Source organism: Hoplias malabaricus, chromosome 1, assembly GCF_029633855.1.
Source record: "Hoplias malabaricus isolate fHopMal1 chromosome 1, fHopMal1.hap1, whole genome shotgun sequence".
Lineage (NCBI taxonomy): Eukaryota > Metazoa > Chordata > Actinopteri > Characiformes > Erythrinidae > Hoplias > Hoplias malabaricus.
In genome coordinates this window covers 70,122,246-70,136,296 of record NC_089800.1, presented here as the reverse complement: position 1 = coordinate 70,136,296, position 14,051 = coordinate 70,122,246, and the positions used below count along the sequence as shown (strand labels likewise).

General features: G+C 39.2%; 1 protein-coding gene across 1 annotated transcript in view; it reads right to left on the bottom strand.

The window, feature by feature from the left end:
• The window catches only part of hspa12a (heat shock protein 12A), a 54,090-nt gene extending 50,440 nt beyond the window's left edge, over positions 1–3,650 (bottom strand). The window contains exon 1 of the mRNA XM_066672339.1: positions 3,617–3,650. The gene's annotated coding sequence lies outside the window, so the exon portion shown is untranslated. The remainder of the gene's footprint in view (positions 1–3,616) is intronic.
• Positions 3,651–14,051: the final 10,401 nt, after the last annotated feature.

The window sequence follows — 14,051 nt, the reverse complement described above, 5'->3', positions numbered from 1 at the left end:
CAAAAATGATATAATTCTATAATAAAGAGCCCACTTTCTATTCAAGATTTTTTGGGAAAAAATATAAAATGTGCCACATTTAAAATGTTTTATGACGTATTAGTAAACACATAGTAACTGTGTTTTAAAATGTAAGTAATTTCTATAATTTCTATGAAATTATATTCATTCACTCTATTTTCTGAATATAAAATAGCACAAATTAGATCCTGCAGATATTAATTATTTTTTTCCCTAAACATTGTTAAGTCTTGTTTCTTAATCTTAGCTCCTGCCTAGTGCATATGCACATGTGGGGCCCATATGGACAGCCCAATGGGCACCCGAAAGTTTTGTCCACAGGCCCAACCCCCGGCCTCACATGTGGATTCCCTTCGGAGCCAGAGGGTTAAACATAGAGCCATTACAAGCACACTATCAGGAAACCCACCATCTATTTACATTAAGACTACCCACTATGGATATATAGTGTATGTACCCATGTGGGCCCCACTAAGCTATGCTGGGTGGGTGGAATGAGCATAAACTTTAGAATTTCTCATTTCAACTTAATTTAAATAATTTATTTAAATAATTCAAATTTCTAAAACACATTCAGTGTGTTCTGTATTATTTCCTAATAACCAAGAAGGTTTCCTACTATAAAGTTTATCAACATATTTAGGCTAAAACCATTGTTATGCTGCTGACACTCAACTAATGCTTTCCTTTTCCCACCATCTGACACTTGGGTTTCCAGTTGAATCTCATCATGTCTGACTGAAATTGCTTCTTTAATGACAGCTCACCACCTGAAGCTCAATCCTAGCAAGACTGAGCAGCTTTTCATCCCTGGAACATCCAGTCATCACCAAGATCTTGCTATCTTGTTTGAGAACTTCTCAATTGTTCTATTTGGAGATGCAAGGAGCCTTGATGTGATTCTAGACGGCCAGCTATCTTTCGCAACACATACATTTCTACTGCACAACGTCTGCCGAATCAGAACCTTACTTTCTCAGAAGGCTGCTAGGTGCTTTTCTGGTCTCTAGTCATTTCAAGGCTTGACTGCAACTCACTCCTGGCTGGTCTTCATCTGCAGGCCATCAGACCCCTTCGGCTGATCCAGAATGCAGCTGCATGGCTTGTCTTCAATCTTCCAAAGTTCACCTGCCTCACTCTGCTGCACCCTTTTCACTGGCTTCCTGTAGCTGAATGCATCAGGTTTAAAACTCTCATGCTTGCCTACAAAGCCAAGAACGGACCAGCCCCTCCCTACCTTATGGCAATGGTCAGGAGTCAGACAGCACCTCAAGCCCTTTGTGATTCAAGTACAGCTCGACATGACATGCCATCCCTAAAGTCACATGGAGGACTAGTGTCAAGACTCTTCTCAGCCCTGGCACCCAGATGGTGGAACGAACTTCCACTGGCTGACTCTTATGCGGTCTTCAAATGCAGACTGAAGACCCATCCCTTTGTCACCCACTTAGGTGAGCACTAATCTAAGTGCTCAATGTAACAGACCGTTTTTGCACTTATACTGCACTTAATTCCTTTCTTAACTCCTTTCTTTCTAGGTATAAGGACTGACTAGTTTTTTCCTTCTAGGTTTGAGCACTGACTAGATGGTACTGTGTATTGCATTTGTTACGTTTTGTGTATCAGCACTGGCCCTTGTTCTGACAAGCATCTGAGCTCAGTTTGGACCCTAACCTATTAGTATTAGCTAGGATACATATTCTGTCTGAAAACTAAGCATCTTTGTGTCGCTCTGAATAAGAGCACCTTCTAAATGCTGTAAATGTAAGTGTAAATGTCTAAAAGAAGATTTGAAAGTGGAGATGACTGCAGAGTTTTAGTGCTTAAAGCTAAATTTGAGAAAAGTTGGACACCCCTTCACCCATCCATCCATCCATTATCCACCGCTTATCCGGGTCCGGGTCGTGGGGGAAGCAGTCGGAGCAAAGAAACCCAGACCTCCCTCTCCCCAGCCACCGACTCAAGCTCCTCCGGGGGTATACCGAGGCGTTCCCAGGCCAGTCGAGACATGTAGTCTCTCCAGTGTGTTCTTGGTCTGCCCCGGGGCCTCCTCCCCGTTGGACATGCCCGGAACACCTCTCCAGGAAGGCGTCCAGGAGGCATCCGAACCAGATGCCCGAACCACCTCAACTGGCTCCTCTCGACGTGGAGGAGCAGCGGCTCCACTCCGAGTCTCTCCCGGATGTCCGAGCTCCTAACCCTGTCTCTAAGGGAGAGTCCAGACACCCTGCGGAGAAAACTCATTTCAGCCGCTTGTACCCGCGATCTCGTTCTTTCGGTCACTACCCAAAGCTCATGACCATAGGTGAGGGTTGGGACGTAGATTGAACGGTAAATCGAGAGCTTTGCTTTTCTCAGCTCTTTTGCTCAGCTCTCTCTTCACCACAACGGACCGGTACAGAGCCCGCATTACTGCTGACGCTGCATCGATCCGCCTGTCAATCTCTCGCTCCATAGTTCCCTCACACGTGAACAAGACCCCGAGGTATTTAAACTCCTCCACGTGAGGCAGGATCTCACTTCCAACCTGGAGAGAGCACACCACCCTTTTCCGACTGAGTACCATGGACTCGGACTTGGAGGTGCTGATCCTCATCCCTACCGCTTCACACTCGGCTGCAAACTGGTCCAGCAAGAGCTGGAGGTCCCGGCTCGATGAAGCCAACAAGACCACATCATCTGCAAAAAGCAGACATGGAATCCTGAGACCACCAAACCGGACACCCTCCACCACTTGGCTACGCCGAGAAATTCTGTCCATAAAAATTGTGAACAGAACCGGTGACAACGGGCAGCCCTGACGGAGTCCAACTCCCACTGGAAACCAGTTGGACTTACTGCCAGCCATACGAACCAGACTCCTGTGGATCGGGTGGCGGTCAGGGTCGGGGGCCCTGGCGTTCTGATCCTCGGTTACTGAAACTGGCCCCTTCACCCAATGAGAAAAAAATTATCATTATAGATTAACTTTGTAGAACTTTTTATTTATTTTTATTTATACATTAAAAAAAAATGTGTAGTGTTATAATATTTTTTTCTGTTGGACAAAAATCTAAGCACATCTGGTATCTGGACATTCCATTCAATTAATTAATCAGGTGCACTTTCATGGCTTGTGAAATCCCCTAAGAATGACACTGAACTTTATAATAGAAAGTTAATGTCACCATGCTCACTTAATTTAAATGACTAAGTGATAAATATGGGCGGGCGGCATGGTGGCACAGCAGTTAGTGTCGCTGTCACACGGTCTGTGAAGATTTTGGTGTGTTCTCCACATTCCACACGTACACATGGGTTTCCTCCCACAAACCAAAATTGCACCTTTGGTAGATGCATTGGCTACTCAAAAGTGTCCCTAAGTGTGAATGTGTGAGTGTGTGTCGCCCTGTAAAGAACTGCCGCCCCCTCCAGTGTGTGTTCCCACCTTGTGCCCAGTGAAGCCAGATAGGCACCAGACACACTGTGACCCTGAACTGGACAAACGGCTACAGACAGTGAATGAATAAAAAAATACATATAGGGAAAAAAGGTGGCCAAAATTAGGAAATGACAGTAGTTGAAAAAATAAGAGTATGAAAATTATAAAACTTACCACACAAATTACTTTAACATTTATAGCAGACATTACCCAGATTTTATCCTGCCAGCCCCTTGTACAAAGTCCAAGTAAAGCCTGACTGAGCCCATGTGTGAATAGAGCCTGTAATGTCCCAGAGAATTCATAGTGAATTCATGCCATTCCTCACATTCGCCACTACACAGGTGCCGGTGCATGCCTGAAACACACAGAACATGTCCAGCTGTGAGAGCATGTTTGACATGGAAAATCTCAGCTTTTATCTTAGCTGTTAATGTTGACAATGCATACACACTGTTAGCAGTGTAATGCCAAGCAGCTGCTTTGGAGACAAGAATCTTATAATATGGCTTAACTGTGTTTGTTTAACCTTTAGGTATAAAGTTAAAGACAAATAAGAGCAACTGTTCTAATTAAGGTAGCAGCTGTCAAAGGTAGAGTTATGTAGAGTGTCAAATTTACAGAACACCTTGCAGCTATTTTTCTGAGCATTTTCTCCAAATTACAGTCAACCAGTTGTTGTCATTTTGTACGGCAATATGCACACACACACAAAACCTACAAATAAATAAACCAAAGATGTGTCATCTCCACTAAAAAATATCCATGGTGGTCTAAGTTGTTTGGTGTTGGTCTAGTCAGTCACTAGTGTGTTGAACCAGCATGTTATGGCTAAAAAGCACACTAGCTTCCAAAATTAAGGCCATGCTGGCATTACTGGTCTATACTGCTGAGAACTATTCCAGAGTAATATGATGAATTGTGTTCATTTCAAAGCAACACAAGCTGAACTTGTGAGTATATATGAGCTAAAACATCAAAGGTCACACATAGGCCATACACACCAACATCCTGACAGGAAAGGTGGAGTCTAGTGCTGTGATGTTTAACACAATGGCCCTTATTCAACAAATGAGTAGACAGCACTGAATGACGTTCATCACCTTGTTCATGGAATTTCTTTACAATGTTGACGCTCAGATTTGAGTGCAACTGGTCAAAAACATCACTGGGTGAAATTGAATGGCAGCATACTAGGCCTTGTTTACATAGCATTTACATCAAGCACATCCTAATTCATGCTGATTTTCATCTGTGAGCCAATGAAAAGATGGGATCCTGAGGCAGGGTTTGAGGTGGCACAGTAAGTGCATTGGCAATTAAACTTAATAGTGCTAAAATTACAACTGGAAAATATGACATAATCCAAACTACCTATATTTATATTTAAGATGGTGGAATGATGTAAATATTTTTACTAATATATTTTAACTGTGTATTACTGTGGTATATTACTGAGGCTTTTACCGCACAAGCAGTGCTTAAGTTCTTTGTTTTGTAGGTATCAGTATTGTAAAATTAAAATAACTACATGCACTTTTGTACAGGATTACAATTTATTATTAGTTTTTATTATTAGTTAATTTTGAGTATTATTATTTTTTGTCATTATATTTATAATAAATCATGTTGATATATTTGATTATTTTTCATTATTTTTAGGGCTGCATGGTGGAGCAGCAGGTAGTGTCACTATCACACAGCTCCAGGAACCTGGAGGTTGTGGGCTTGTGCTTCGATTTCCTCCTATGGTCCAAAAGCGCACGTTGGTAGGTGGATTGGCTACTCAAAAGTGTCCAGAGGTGTGTGTGTGTGTGAGTGAATGTGTGTCACACCGTGAAAGACTGGTGTCCCCTCCATGGTGAGTTCTTGCCTTGTGCCCAGTGATTCCAGGTGGGTTTTGGACCCACCATGACCCTGAACTGTAATAACAATTACAGACAATGAATGAATTAATCATTTTATTTTAAGTTCTTTAATAATGTAGTAAATTTTCACAACATTAAATTGTTACACTTTAGTTTTACACAAAGTTTTACAGTTACATGTGTCAGACGTTGTTCCCGCCGGGCAGGATAGACAAGGGAGGCGGACATAGGCGCAAGGAATTTTATTAACAAAGACAGAATCAAAATAAAACACGGGTAATACAGACAGAATGAAGACAAGACTAAACCGAATTAAACAAGGACAGACAGGAAACAACCGTGAAACAATCGGGGTAAATGCATGTAAACACAGAGACACAGAAACACACATCTACACACACATAAACTGAAACAAAAGGACTATATATACACAGAACATTGACAAGGAACACCTGGGGACAATTGGGCAGAGGCGGGAATAAGGCGGAGACAAAAACAAAACAATAATAGAGCCATGTGCTAAATAAGCACATGGTGAGAAAAACAGAAAGGACAGGGCCAGGGCGTGACAGATATGAATTTGGTCCTACAGCAAAATCAAAGATGAAAATGAACATCAAATCAGTCAGTGAAATTGGCATTCACTCATTTTACACTCCGATTTCACAGTACACAACATTTAATAGTTCTATCAGTGCACAAAAGCTTAAGAGATAGCCTTGACTCTGACAAAATTCCTTCTGAATCTTCCATTTTATTTTACAAGAACTGAGAGGAAACTGACCCTGAAATGGCTACAAAAGAACAAAAAAGCATATAGGTTTTTAACATAGAGAACCGCATCAGCATTAGCATTCATTTAGTAAAATGATGTTCCTCATGAAATCATATCACCTGACACAAAACTGGCACTTAAGAACAAAATGAAAGAAGATGCCTTGGAAGGTTTGAAATTTCACAATGCAGAGTGTAAAAACATGGTTTAACAGACAGAAAAATGCACGGGACTAAAACAGATACAGCTGAGACACTTTGTGAAGTTGTGTATTGATGGAGGCCCCACCATCTCTGACAGAAACCTAGGTTTTTAGTCCTTACACTGCTTTCAAAAATGGTAGTCTTCAGACTTCAATCCATACTCTGTTGTAGGTCTCTTTTATGTTTTATGTGAGCAGAGGGCCCTCCTGGGTCTCTTGTTATATCGTCCAATTTAATTCAGATGGTAGTAAATATTGTGAGCAGGCACTACTGTATCCTGTGTCAGCTCTGCAGGTCAACTTGAATTTGTTTGGAAGTTAATTTAAGGTTCTTCACCATTCAAACAATTCTACATTGCAAACTTCCATCATTTTTTTTCTGTCAACATCAGCTAGGTAAGATCTCTTAAGGTGGACTTGTAGCCTTGAGATTCTCATCCTCATGTAGTTCTTTGCCTTTCTTTTCGGCCTTCTCAGTGTAGTACACGCTGACACAAAAACTGAGACCACCCTTCTCCATTTATATTGCTTGCAGTCATTTGTATTTGGACAGCATTTTATATTCTCCACGAGAAAGTTGAATCACAAATTAAAGGACTATCACAGGATATAAATCAGTAGTTACAAATGTAACTTTGGTTCTTTGAATGCTGGATGATCGCCAGAGGGTGGCTTAGCCTTGGTTTATTTCCCTAGCACGTAGTGTGGATTGAGAATTTATACATGTGTCACATGTTGATGTATCCACCCTATACAAGGGTACAACGCACTGAATCCTTGTGACGACTTGCTCTGGCGGTCATATGGTCATATTCATAGAACCACAATTACATTCAGAAACAGAATTAGGCTTAGTCTTTGACGACTTATACCAGCATAGTCAGGAGGAACAGAGCATCCTGCTAGAGCTGGACAGTGGCTGACAGAACTGATCATTCTGTACAATCTACCTAGGTAGAGGCTGCAAAGCCAAAGTCAGAGAGTGCAGCGTAGGAAAGCTAGAGATCAGCTTGTGTGCTACAAAGGATGAACCATTCCCCTTAAATTTCTATCTGAGAAAGCAGACAGGTACACTGGCGATAAGCACAATGTTTTGGGGAGAGTACTCCTGTTTCAATCGGATGGCATATAACAGGCTAGTCCCTGGAGCTCTTGCATTCTCCAGTGTGTTCCTTAAAGCAGGATCACACTCTGCTAAAAGGCCATTGGAATCATGGTGGTGGTGCCATACTCTGCCTCCTAGCTAAGAGAGAAGATCCACTCTCTTAGGCCAGGGCCAGGGAGCCCACTGCATCAAATGAAAATGTTCTCAGGTATGGGGCTGGTACTAACTACTTTTCTATATGCACAGGATCAGAGACCAGAGGTATGTCTGCTATTAGAAAGTCATGATGCCGCTAGATTCTAAGAGAGGATACACGTTTGATCAACCATCACCAGCGTATGCTTGTGTCAACCCAGATCTACTGGTTTCCACATTTTTCATTATTCACAAGCTCAGCTGGACAGCTCAGAACTCTGTAACATTTACACAAGTGTATCAGAACTTGCTGTAACAGAGGACAAAAGGCTCTGGCTCTGGGGTTGAATTCAGCCACAGAGAAGCTCGAACTGAGTAAATCCGCAACGCCAAGCTCTGATGACGTATCCTTGGTTCCCATCAAAACTTGTGGAAACATGGGCCGGTTTGCTGGAGAGCACCAAGGTTCTATGAATTTTTAACTGAACCGGGTCAAAAATCAGAATTCTATTGGTGGAAAATGGCTAACATGACTCTGCTGGTATAGTCTCATGCAAGGTAACCATGCAAGGCTACACTGTCCTCTGGTGGTCAGGAGGTATGAAATAGAACTTTATTTTAAAAAGCAGCCAGTACTTTTTTCCATCCTATATCAACTGAGTTCTGTATGGGATGATGTAAGATTATATATTTAAAAAATAATAATTAATAAACATATGAAAAGCAAAGCAATTGCAGATTTTCTTGCACACATGGTGCAGATTCTGAGAGGAATGCAGTGGCTGACAATATTTTTGGCCATGACTGTGTCTGTTTGTTTATTTATTTATTTATTTAATCTAACCAGCTAAAGCTTTTTGTATTCTTGCTAGACACACCAAAAATTTGCAGGTCTGCTCTTATGGAAAATAAATATTTTGGGCCAAGGTTAAAGGAAAAAGAAGCAAGACATATTAGAAAGTTAATCACAAAAAATAAATCAGCTTTAAAATAAAAAGCACTTCTCTACTTTCTTAGAAAAATATCCAGAAAGAATCTAAAAAAAAAACCCCAGAAATAGTTACTAGTGAAATTGACAAATGAGGAGTGTTGTATTTTAATAATTCCACAGGGAAGAAAGAAAGAAAGAAAGAAAGAAAGAAAGAAAGAAAGAAGCAAATTAATGTCAGCAAATGGTGTGATAAGTATGAAGATGAATGTAACTACAAAGGAGACGATGACATTAAGTCGTGCCCAGTGAAGCCATGCCACTATAAAGCAGTTCCTTACCCCATCTAGTGGTCACTTAAAGCCTGACCTTTAAGACCCTACAATAATCACAACAGCAGCATTGGCTCTCACAAGGGAAAACTCTGCTACAGTTATTCATCCAGTCATGTCGTAATACAGATCTAGCCAGAAATTTGTGTTCAGCTCTGAATATGACATTTCGTACCTAAATGTGATCAGAATCAAAATCAGAATCACTTTATTTCGCCAAGTACATTGGACATGCAAGTGTCTTGGTGAGTGCACACATGTATAACATGCAACATACAAAACAAGCCAGACAGGCACAGAGTGAATCCAGAATATAGTATAAATAAAGTTGCAAAAATATAACGTGCAAGGGGCTAAAGAGATATGAGTGATATTAGCACATATGCAGATGACAATTTGTTGTCTATATGCCAGCCTCTGCACACATACTATAAGTGTGCTATAAAAGCGTTTATGTACAAGATAGTACAGACTCATAAAGCAGGAATAAAAAGTTTTAAAAAGTTTTAAATACTTTACAGTTGTGCAAATATGAATTTTATACAGAGCAAATATAACACAAGTAAGGTGTAGGTTCTGAGATGCAGGTTCAAGTTTAAAGTGAAAGATGTCCACTGTTACTGATGAGTACAGTACAGCTCTGGGGAAGAAGCTGTTGGTGTGTCTGGTTGTCCTGGTTTTGATGGCCCTGAGTCTTCTGTCTGAGTGAAGTGGCTGGAAGAGGTGATGTCCAGGATAAGGGGGGTCAGTTGCAATTTTGCAACCGGGCTTCATCATTCTGCTTTTATAGATATTCTGAAGGTCTACATATCATCACGAATATATAATCTATGAAAGGTTTCATAAAGTAATGCATGCCATACAGGGGGCAAACATTCCCTCACGTAGGTGAGCCTTAGGAATTATTAATTTTTTATTCATTTTTTCATTGTCTGTAGCTGCTTATCCAATTCAGGGTTGCAGTGTGTCCAGGGCCTACCCAGAATCACTGGGCGCAAAGCACATTAGGGAATAGTTAAACGTAGGGTTGCCGTCCTCTTTTACCCGGACAAGTCCTCTTTTTTAGACTTAAAAAAATATCCGGGCGGAATTTCACAAACGTCCGGGATTTTGTTTTTCTAAAGCTCACATAGAATTTCGAGAAGCGTTTCGTTCACAAACCAGTCCCGCCCTCCCCTACTCCGATTGGTTCGCTTGAGTGAGAAGGGGCCTGGTGAAGTAGCCTAAAATCTTCTGATTGGACGGTCTGACTGTAGCGCTACCGTTATTGGTCGATAACTTTCTCTGTAAACATTTAATTGGTCAGTCTGCACGTCAGTAGTCCTTGTTAACGTCAGGCAAAGCTCATGTACCTACCCTCATCTCGAGCAGCTATGTCGAAACGTAAATGTAAGTTCTCAGATGAATAAAAAAAATTCCCATGTTTTGTGTAGCAAATAAAGGTGTAAAGGATCTAAAAGAACACTTAGGTTCAGCTAAGCATACAATGGCAGCGAGGGGCGAGAGCTCAATGTAATCGTTTTCTATAAAAATATTACAAGATAGGAATATAGGGCCCTGCAAATATAGGGATGTTTCAAGGAGCAAATAAAGGCCCATGGAAACATGGCGACAAAATTTTCTATGCATGCATTTATGAAGCAAAAAAGCTAAAACTTTATCATAAAAGTTATTTTGTCCAAACCTTCACTAAATGTACAGCAAAATATGTGTCGTGCATGTGTGTCTCTAAGAATGAAACTTTTTATTATTTTTTTAATGAAAATTACTATAGCTTTTGCAATAAAATAACACTGGGATATTTTCATGTAAATGTAACGTGCTAGTGTCTGGTAGAATGGCAAAAACCTGAGAAAGATAATCCAAGTGGGCCATATTTTGAAAACTAGGCCCTAAACCCAGTACCTGCTTTCTTCCTGAATGGCTAATGTGGATTCAGTGAGACACTATAATTACCGTTTGAACATCCAATGCGAGATGACACCAGCTTGGTATATAATCAGCCAACAGTTTCACGTTCATGCTACTCTTAACACATACTTGCTAATATTCTGCACCTTATCCTCCTTAACTGAAGAGGGCAGCAGTGTGCCAGTGCATGACATTTAGAGAAATTTGCCCGAATCATTTATGTATATGTTTTTTATTCAAAATTATTCTTAGTAAAAGAGAACTTATACTGAAACCTTTTTTAATGCACTATGAGAATGACAGAAAATATTGAATTTCTAAAGGTATACTTGCATTAGGAATGGTTTATGCATCCAGTGGCATCCATCCACTGGTTCTCCTTTACACTTTATAAAACCTTATAAAATTTGAAGTGGCCCATCACAATTTATATATTAACAGTTCAGCCTACAGGCTAATAAAAAATCTTTCAGAATGTTAAAATATGCTTCTATAGTAACTGTTTTTCACATTAATAATTCAAAAGATGATAATTCACACTTTCTTAAATGCAACAGCTATAAGGCAAATCTCTGTTATTTTAAAGTCCCCATACAGTGTTTGTTAAAATCTGTGAAATAAATTCTACAAATATATATTTTTAAATATTTCTGTTACCATATAATTTTGTTCCCAACAACAACTTTAAGAAGATTTTTTATGTGTTTTTTCTCCTCTGTATCCTTTTACAATTAAGCTGTGTGGGCGTGGATCCTAACCGAGTGAATGACAGCCTCTGTACCAAAGAACAACCACTCAGTTAGTCAATATGGTGCCGTTTTAGTAGATTGTCTACATCCAGATTTTTGAGGTAGCTGGCTGCTATGTTTCTTCAATTTTATACAATTCATTTTATGTAGGCCATAATTCAAATGTAGAATTGTCTCCTTTTTGAAATATGACCCCGAGAAACAAATCTCCCAAATCTCTTCTAGACAAATCTTAAAATACAAGTTCCTGCACCCAGTATGATGTGTTTAAAAAAGAGACATTTAAGGTTCAGTACAGAATTCCACACTGGACATATATATACTAGAATATATATACTAGAATATATATTCCAGTCCATATCTGAAGCTGAAAACAAGCAGAAAATAAGCAGAAACATGGATTCATTTGACCACAGTACATATGTTCTGTATTTGGACCATCTGAGGATTAAGTTGGTCAATATCTTGATCTTGATAGTTGCAGTAGCCAACTGTGTTAAGAGAAAATGTTTTACTGATATACTCCAGAGCCCATGTGGCTATATTTATCACAATAGTATGACAGTTTGCAATCATGCAGTGCCCTCTAAGGGCATGAAGGTTATACACATTCAATTGTGGTTTTCGGCCTAGATGGAGTAAATATTCCTTTTTTTCCCCACTTTTTTTTTTTTGCCAATGTGTGTTGAGGCAACAAATTCATAATGTGTTTGTTCATATTTCTTTTTACAATTTTTTGATCACATTATCACTATAAAACTATATCACTATAAAAAAGGATGTATCATTGCTAAAAACAGACATAGATTTCTCAGTTTTAAAGATGTGTGCTGCAGTGTCAGAAACCACATAAACATGTTCTTTGTGATGCAGTTTACATTTTACTAAAGGTTGCAGTATTAGATTCCAACACCTAATACTTTACATTCATTTATTTATTCATTCATTCATCCATGAATTCCACTTAGCTTAGCGTAGCGACTTCTTTAACACTGTGATATCATTATTATTTTTCCCCCCAGCGGTGTATTTATATAATATTTGAATGTCATAATAAATTTTATATGATCATTTTCCATACGTTTTTAGATTTTTATTCCTTATAATTAATTTAAAATAACATTTTGGCATTTTGCATGTAAAAGCACACAATGTAATATTTTTACATTAAAAATCTACATTTTAAATTCATCATGATTCTCCACTAACCTGTAACATGGAAAAGAGAGCATCTGTCATTGCTACTCTGGGATCAGTTCTGCAGAAACTGCACTATGTAACTTCTGGAGGAGGGTAGGAAACCACTGCCACTCCCACCTACTCCCCTTTAACTTCAGTACAGTGCAGTAAAAATGAATTACACTAGGGGGGGCCCCAGTAGCAAAAATCCCAAATTGTATTTAAGTATTACATATATGTATATGAGCTTTGTTTTAATTGGCTGTCCTGTATTATGCATCATTCAAAAATGAGCCTGTGTTGAAACTCTTTTTAAATTTTTACACTTAACTTTAGAATGTATTTTAACTGGTTTTTGTTAGTCATCTAAAAACTCGCTTAGTTCTCATATATGGACTGTATAAACTAAGCAGAACATTCTGTAAGTTTACATGCTCTTTAAATTTAAAAATTATATATTTAACACTTGAACTTCTTTGTAAATTGTAATGATTTCCTGGAATTCGGCTCATGTGCTCTGTTCCAAACCCTTTATGAGATTACAGTGTGGGTACTATACTTGTAAAACATGGAAGGATTGGAACCTGGGAGCAGTATTAGGCAACAAAGATTACAGAATGGCTATTAGAAAGGCTTTGCATGTTTTTAATCCTTCACACACTGCTTTAGAGGTTAAATGACACTCTCAAGAGTAAAAAGCATGCTGGTACTGGTGTATGCAAAGGTCAAGGGTTTGTACTTACTTATGCATTGTAGCCAGATGGAGATGAGAGAAGGCACAAGACGAATAATTCAGCAAAAAGCTGACACAGTGCCATGGAACAGCACATGACCTGTCCATGAACTTTCTGAGGAGAATGATTTAAATATAATCAAACACGGCCATTGAACTGTAGTCTCAAGATATTCAGTGAACATTTAGTTGTACACTGCGTTTCTCATATGTTTCGATGTTGGTTGTGTTGTGTTTTCTAGGGTCTCTATGAGGATAAGGTTTCAATTTTGAAAAGCTTGAGTGCTCATAGCCTGTGCCCAATGAGAATCCCTAGTAGTTAAAGGTAGCTGGTTGCTGATAGGATCATAAACTGCCACAGCAACATTTGTAGATAGGTGTAGGATTTAAACCATAATGGATAACAGAAATGTTGTTGCTGCAGGTAAGAAGAGTGTGGGGTAGGCCCTATGTGAAGCTCTAATAGCCTGGCATAGGATATTTTACATATTATCCTGTGTATGATTACAGTATGATGAAGTCACTGGAATCCCAGATATGCTATATAAAATATACATTTTAATATTGAAAAAATAAATAGATTAGGTTTCCTACCTCACTCTGGGTTCTGAATATACCACTCAGCCAAAACATTAAAATGACCGATTTGTTTTTACACTCAGTATCGATTTTATCAGTTCCATGTATCATAT